At 37.3% G+C, this 7872-nt stretch overlaps 1 non-coding gene across 1 annotated transcript; it reads left to right on the top strand.

The window, feature by feature from the left end:
* Nucleotides 1-4593: 4593 nt before the first annotated feature.
* Nucleotides 4594-4700, top strand: LOC115515192. Its single transcript, XR_003969223.1, has one exon. It is a non-coding gene; the product is annotated as a U6 spliceosomal RNA (small nuclear RNA).
* Nucleotides 4701-7872: the final 3172 nt, after the last annotated feature.

The following is a 7872-nucleotide window of genomic DNA, read 5'->3' as shown; positions in this document are numbered from 1 at the left end:
ATTATTATTATTTTCTTTCTTTTTTTTATATGAAATTTATTGTCCAATTGGTTTCCATACAACACCCAGCGCTCATCCCAACAGGTGCTCTCCTCAATGCCCATCACCTACTTTTGCATTGTTGGTGGGAATGCAAACTGGTGCAGCCACTCTGGAAAACAGTGTGGAGGTTCCTCAAAAAAAATTAAAAGTATTTTTAAAATCATAAGTTCATGATGACAACTCTACTAAAAATCCACACTTCAGGGCTTCTCCTTACCTTCCCCATTCCATATTTATATATTGCTTCTCCCACAATGAGAACCCTGAATCTTAAACCACCAATATATTTACTCATTTGTTTTATCCTACAGTACACACAAAAGAATAGTTTTAAGAATCAACAACAATCCTACTAAGTAATGTTCATGATATTATTGTTCTTTTTACCTTGAAAATATCTCATTAAGGGTATACAGTCAGAGAAATGTGTTCAAGAGTTATTTAAAAGTTGTGTTATCATTGTAACATAAAACTGAGCTCATTTGTTTCTCTTTGAATTAAATTTTAGGTTTTTTTCATTATTATTGATATAATTTTATTTTTGAAAATATGAAATATTGCCAGGGCTCAAAACTTCCACAACTATAAAAACGTTGTACTCAGAGAAGCCTCATGTACCGTCCAATTCCTGTCACTACTCCCTTCCTTCTCCTGCTGACCCCAGATAGGGAACCACATATATTCTTTTGATCTATCCTTTCTATTTTTTGTTTTTGTTTTTTGTTTTTATTTTTTTGGTCAAAATAAACAACTATAGGGGAGACTGGGTAGCTCAGTTGGTTAAGCGTCTGACTTTGGTTGAGGTCATGATCTCATGGTTGGTGGGTTTGAGCCCTGCTTTGGGTTCTGTGCTGACAGTGTGGAGTCTGATTGGAATTCTCTCTCCCTCTCTCTCTCTCTCTGTCCCTTCCCCACTCATGCTTTCTCTCTGAAAATAAATAAACTTAAAAAAATATATTTAAAAAAGAAAAAAATAAACAACTATGTATTTATGTAGGTGTAGATATATAAAAAACAGCACATTCTTTGGCACCTTGCTTTTTTCCACTCCATATTCATTCTCAGGGGTGATCCTCATTCTTTTTTATATAGCTCTACTGTAAAACAGTGCTGTATTGTGTCTGGGCATAGCAGGGTTCGTTCAACCAGCCCCTATGGATAGACTTGGGTGGTTTCCAATTTTTGCCATGACAAATAATAATTTACAACAGTGAAAACTTTTTTTTTTTTTCGTAATTATAGCAGTATACCTTGGGGTAAATTCTTATAAGTCAGATTTCTGGGTCAAAAGGCATTTTGATAGATATTTCCAAACTCTTCTCCATAGGGGGTGAATGATTTTTTAAATTTCCACCAACAATGTTTGAGATTTTCTCCACGGTCTAGCCAAAAGAGTATGTCATTAAGCTTTTGAAATTTAGGTGTATATTTTTTCAAAAGTTTCTCAGGTAATTCTGATGTGCGGTTAGGTTGAGGGCCATTGGCTTGGATTGTCAGAAATTCTATGAGACTGCAAAATGAAAGCAATGGTGATGGTAATAGTAAAGAGTATCACAAAAATAAACTAAGTAACTTCAAAGAAAAGGATTGGGAACAAGTCATAATAACTTCATCCAAATTTAATTTCTCTAGGGGCAAGAATTAAACACTGTGTGATACTTGGATTAAAAAAAATATATCCCATGCCCTCCTTAAAAAAGGTTTTGCCTGTTTGACATAATTTTATATACTTTACCAGTACATCAATGTCCCATCTGGGTTGACGTCTGTTTAGGCATCAGTAGGGAACGTTTTTAGGGTACATGGCATCCTAGATGACTCATTCAAGTTAATATTCATCCAAACACTACCATGAAATGAACTGATAGAACCTAGGTACAATATTTTATAGGTTCTAAGACAGTCTTTTTTTCTTTAATATTTCTATACTCAGTCTACATCTTATAGCTGACAATATATCATAAATAAATTGGCATCTCTTCTCTCTCTTAAAGAACAACTTCTAGTAACTTTAACACGGAGTTTTAGAAATAAAAGGGTAATTAATTGAAAGGAATCAAAGTGGCATTCTAGGAAAATTATATGCATGCTTTCTTAGTGATCTTGGGCACACACATAACTAATCAGAGAGAGAATAATGTGGTTTTGGTCAGTTTTCAATGTCTCTGCCCTAAGCCCTGTGGCAGTCTTGGTCCTTTCATTCTTTTGCCTCAGTGGTTCATCATCCTTCAGTATTCTCTTTACTCTCAAGCTGGTCTCTGACAATTGGCTATGGGGCTTTTGGGGCTCCTTCCCTTTGCTCCAGGGTCTAGTTATTTATAAAAAAACAGGGTTGACTGCCTCTATTCTGAAAAAACTTTCTCTGTCACAGCTACCATTGCATTATTTTCTCTGTCAGATACTGTGCTCTTTACCCATATACAGGACCACCTGTACCCTAAGGCCAGCAACAGTTTTCCTAGTTCATGAAGGATTCCAGCTTCAGCTGGCCTGCCAGATCAGTTAGGTCCCCCTCTACTCCCCCATATCTCCCTAGTTGAGCTGATCAACCATGACTGCTGCTAGACTGCATGGTCCCCACACAGTGACCATGTGCCATGCCTGGCCTCATCGTGGACACTCATTTTGGTCCAGGGCCCAGTCTGTCTAACATTATTAACAGTCTGGGTGATAGGAAGACTCATTGCCAGCTGGGTCAAAACCCTTGGGCAAGCAAGTTATATTCTTTACATGGTTTCAAAAAGGAAGAGAGAGTTTCTTGACAGGTTTCAATTAGAAAGACTTCATCCTAAGAAAAATCAGAATGCCTTTTAATTGTACTTTTAAATTCCCTTCGTTCCTGCTGAACGAAGATGAGAGCCAAGCAGCTTGGAATAAAGCCCCTCAGAATTTGGAATTAACCTCTTTTCACCAACAATTTTTCTATGACATATTTTTAAAGTATGCTTTGCAATAGTTGTTTTGTTTTGTTTTGTTTTTTGTCTCTGCTGGTTCTTTTTGAAGGTACCATCATAGCAGTAGCCCAAAGTATTTGGAATATGATTAGTGAGCTATTGGAAAAAACTGTTTATGATGGTATCTAGAAAAACGAAAATGCTACTTACAGTTTTAGATGTTAATTGAAAATTTTATTTGACTTTCAAATTGTCAATCCTACTCAGTTCATAATTAACAGCAACTCAATGTCTAACTTGAACGCAAAAATTTTCTGAGTTCTTATGTTGTTGGTTTATGAGATTCTTATGTTGTTGGTTTCTTAACTGTTAAGGAGATAAAAACGTTCTTTTTTATGTGGATTCCCTTTAGAGCCTGGCTCTTTCTCTCTGATGGTCATAGAGATACAAAATGAAGTAAGAAATGGTCCCCGTTGTCATGAAGCTCAATCTAACAGGCAAGTCCATGTATAAATACATATGCATGGCAGATTAAAGGGGAGAACAAAAAAGAGATCACAAAGGAAGAGCAACTTCCAGAAGAGTGAAAGGGGAAGCTTTCCTGGAGTGGGTGACAGGTGAGAAAGACTTAAGAAGTGCCTGGGTGGCTCAGTCGGTTAAGCGTCCGACTCTTGATTTCAGCTCAGGTCATGATCTCACAGTTTGTGAATGCGAACCCCAAATTGGGCTCTGTGCTGACAGCTCAGAGCCTGGAGCCTGCTTTGGATTCTGTGTCTCCCTGTCTCTGCCCCACCCTCACTTGCACTCTGTCTCTGTCTCTCAAAAATGAATAAATGTTTAAAAAAAAAAAAAAGACAGACTTAAACCTGAATAGGAATTACCCAAGTAAAGCTGGGAAGTTTATGGAAGACAGGCTGAAAAAACATTTCAGGTAGAGGAGGGAAATGTAGAAAGGACACAGGTAGAAAAAACACTTGTGTTAAGAAGATGCTGGAAAGTAAACTGTAACTGTAAGAGAAAGTAAGGAAAGCAGAAATCCCTGAACACAATTCTGTAAAGCAAGAACCGTACCAATGTCTACTGAAGCTTTATTATATGCCAGTTCCTCTCCAATCAGGAAGGTAATTGTTAACTTCTTGAGGGTGGTATGCAGGTGAAGTCAAGATCACGTATAGGGAAGCTGGTTAAAAGGTTGTTGTAAGGAGTCAGACAAGCTCTGATCACTACAGAGATTAGGGCTGCCACATTTTAATCTATTTTTGTACTATAGCTCTTGATAGTTAAAACAGACCAATTCTTGAGTTGCTATACTTCAGTTTTGTTTTTTATTTCTTCTTATAGTAGTATCTCTAATAAGCTATTATAGCTTCACACTTGTGTGCAAGAAAGCTAAATGCAAAATATGCAAAAACCAAAAGAAAATCCAACTGTGGGTATGAAAAAGATACATTGGGTAGGTATCAGAGGAGGCAATGTGTACAAATGCAAATATAATTGTTACAATAGATGATATAAAAGATATTTCAATAGCAATTATGCTAAGGATTGTGTCAGAAAGAAAACATGACTTGGGATGTACAAAAGAATTTTGGAGGCACTTTTAAGTAAATAAGAATAAGGGCAGAGATATAGGAATGGTTGAAAATCAATCTGGTTTGTGCTCGCTTCGGCAGCACATATACTAAAATTGGAACGATACAGAGAAGATTAGCATGGCCCCTGCACAAGGATGACACGCAAATTCGTGAAGCGTTCCATATTTTATATGTTTTCACTCTTATGTGGATCCTGAGAAACTTAACAGAAGCCCATGGAGGAGGGGAAGGAAAAAAAAAAAGAGGTTAGAGTGGGAGAGAGCCAAAGCATAAGAGACTCTTAAAAACTGAGAACAAACTGAGGGTTGATGGAGGGTGGGAGGGAGGGAAGGGTGGGTGATGGGTATTGAGGAGGGCACCTTTTGGGATGAGCACTGGGTGTTGTATGGAAACCAATTTGACAATAAATTTCATATATTGAAGAAAAAAAAAAGAAAATCAATCTGGTTTGAGCTGAAGATGCAGTTTGGGTTGAATAGATTTTTTTCTTTTCTGGTCCCAAATGGTTGGGAAATGAAGAAGTTGAAAAAACCTACATTGTCCGAATGGGAGGGCAAGAAGAACTATAAGTCTCTGTTTGCAAGCAAAAGAAAACCCAATTCTATCTAGCTTAAAAACTGAAGATTTATTAACTAATGCAATTGAAAAGTACAGACTTCAGGCATAATCTGACTCTGACGCTGTGATATTATGAGAGTTCTGGATGATTTTCTCCATTTTCTCTCTCTAGGCATCAAGCTCATTTTAGGCTGGCTTCCATTATGGTTTATAATCTCCCAGGGCCACATGCTTCCTCATTTATTTCTGGGGTAGGGGAAAGAACTTCCTGAGCAGTCACAGACTTAAAGTCCTGAACTTCATTTCTATCAAGACATGTGCCTGCTCTTGAACCACTGGCTATAATCAGGGGATAGTCAGATGCAGATTGGCTTGGGCTAGGCTCTGCACCCACCACTGAACCAATAGGTCTGACAAGGAGATGTCTTTACTTAAGTTGGCTCACATCAATTAGGGTTGACTCCTGGTATTCTTGGTTAGATTGCTCAGCCAAAGGGGGTCAATGGGGACTGGAATCCAGCCCACTATCTGCTTTCCAAGCTTTGCACTCTGGCATTGGGCTATATTTCCTGGAAGAAGGATAGTCTTTTTATAATTCTCACAAAAGCACAGTTATGTGTACTAATAAATCTGAGTCCAACATCCATTACAATTTACATTTTTCCAATTTACATAGAGAGGTGCCTATGGATTAGCGGTAGCCATCACCCTGAAGTTGAGGGATCAATCCCAATTATTTTTGTATCTTGTTTATTTGCTTCTTCAGATCCAGGCTCTACCCTGCCATTTCTCCAAGAGTCTGACCTGCATTAATAGACTCCCTTATCCTCTGATGCCAGTTATGGAGCTCAAGGATGAGTTCACTGTGGGTAGGCTGCATCTGTCTACTGTAGGCCAAGCTCTTGCCAACAGCCTTTTCCACATGGTCTCTCCGTCTCTGCCCTCTGTCACTAAGTTCTAGTAACTGCTTGCACCTCTTGGCACTTCAGACCCAGGAGGATATCAGTCTCTCCTATGAGGAGTGGAGAGAGGAAGGGCAGAAATTTATTAATAGTAAAAATAATAATAATAATAAAATTACCTGCAAGTCAAAATGGAAGGAAAGAAAGGAAAGGATAGGCTTGGTGGAGAGTGACTGACTGTTCTGCCTCCTCACCACAACAGACCAAGAGCAAATCCCACTATAAATGCTTCAGGTCCCCAGGCTAAAGGTTTCTGGGCTGAATTATGTGAGTCTACCTTAAATCAGGATGATGAATTAGGACACTTCTTTGCTCCATTCAACTCTTATGATTTATTCATTCAGTGTCATTTCTTGTATAACCAAATGTCCTAATTTCTAATGTGGGAGAAGGAGAATAGTAAAATGTATTTTCTGCTTTAGGACCACCCTACAATGTACAAAGGTATTCATATGCAGCTTAAACAAAGAGCATTTGTCCTATTTTCTATCACCTATCTAATGTTCCTATAAACACCTCACCCCCACTGTACTCCTCTGGGTGGCAAGGAAAGAGATAAGTATTGTCAGCTAATGGTTTCTCTGCTTCCTCTAGTTTATAGTCTGTTTAGATTTCAGATCTCTTTTTGAGGTAAATATTCCTATGAGTTCTAAGTTTGAGTCCTTATTATGGTGGCTTCTCTCTTTCTTTTCTTCCTTCCCAAGATGGTGTCTGTTTATCCTTATGATTTCCCTTGATATTGGGAGGAGGAGTCACTTGGTTTCATGTTGGTCTTTTGCTGGTTTCTGCCATGAGATGGCTTGTCCAATCCTTGGGTCTACCCAGCTCAGGTGTGCTTTGCCAGGTCATGTTTCTGAGAATGAGGCTGAAATCTGTTGCTGAAGTAAGTTAGCAGTGAGGGAATTCAGGATCCATTTATGACTGAACACATACTCTTTTCAGTGTACATTTGTGGTTTTATGAAATTCCTAGCGGCTAGCATTCAGCCTGACCAGAGTGGTATTGGATAAATTTTTGTACTTTGGTATTATTAATCATAATTTTCTTGTAGTGTTTCCAATGAAAAGTCAAATTTTTTAAAACTTACATATTGCATAGTAGGTGTTTAATAATCTTGGTTTCTACTCTGCCTCCCAATCTTTATAGTTATTAACTGTTGAACAATTAACAAAATATTTTCTCACTTCAAACCTGCCAAGTCATAACATAGGTATCCTATCACACAAATGAAATGCACATTGTTTTACGAATAGTGTTAAGGCAGTAAAAAATCCTCCAAGAATTAATGAAATCCATCTATAAACTATCAGTTTGTTAAAACATAAATTCCTTGATTAGTTTTAGCATTATATTTCATATGTGTTTGTGTTTTAATTTTGTATTATTCTTTAAACACCAATATAGAACAATTCAAAGAAATTTTACTCGATTCCTCCAGACAAAACCCACTTGTTTTCTCCCAAATCCCTTATTGCCTGTAATTATATAATCACATAAAATACCTATAAATGTGTTTGCACAGTTACAGTAATACGGTATATACACTTTTAAGCCCCCAATTTCTCTTAATATTAAGCTTTATTTTTTATACTGCTAAAGTTATATGTACGAGTTTATTAATGATACAATATTTCATCAATAAGACATTCTCTCATGAGATATTTAGGTCATTTCTTACTTTTTCATGATTATACATAATATTACAATGACCATTTTTATGAACATGATAGAGATTATTCCCCTCTTGACTAATTTATTAGAACTTAGGTTCCCAAGAATTGCTCACTAAGTTACAGAGAATGAAAGCTGGCTAGTTTTGAT

The sequence above is a fragment of the Lynx canadensis genome, chromosome B2 (genome assembly GCF_007474595.2).
Source record: "Lynx canadensis isolate LIC74 chromosome B2, mLynCan4.pri.v2, whole genome shotgun sequence".
In the NCBI taxonomy this organism is placed as follows: Eukaryota; Metazoa; Chordata; class Mammalia; order Carnivora; family Felidae; genus Lynx; species Lynx canadensis.
This window is presented reverse-complemented; position numbering and strand designations above follow the sequence as displayed.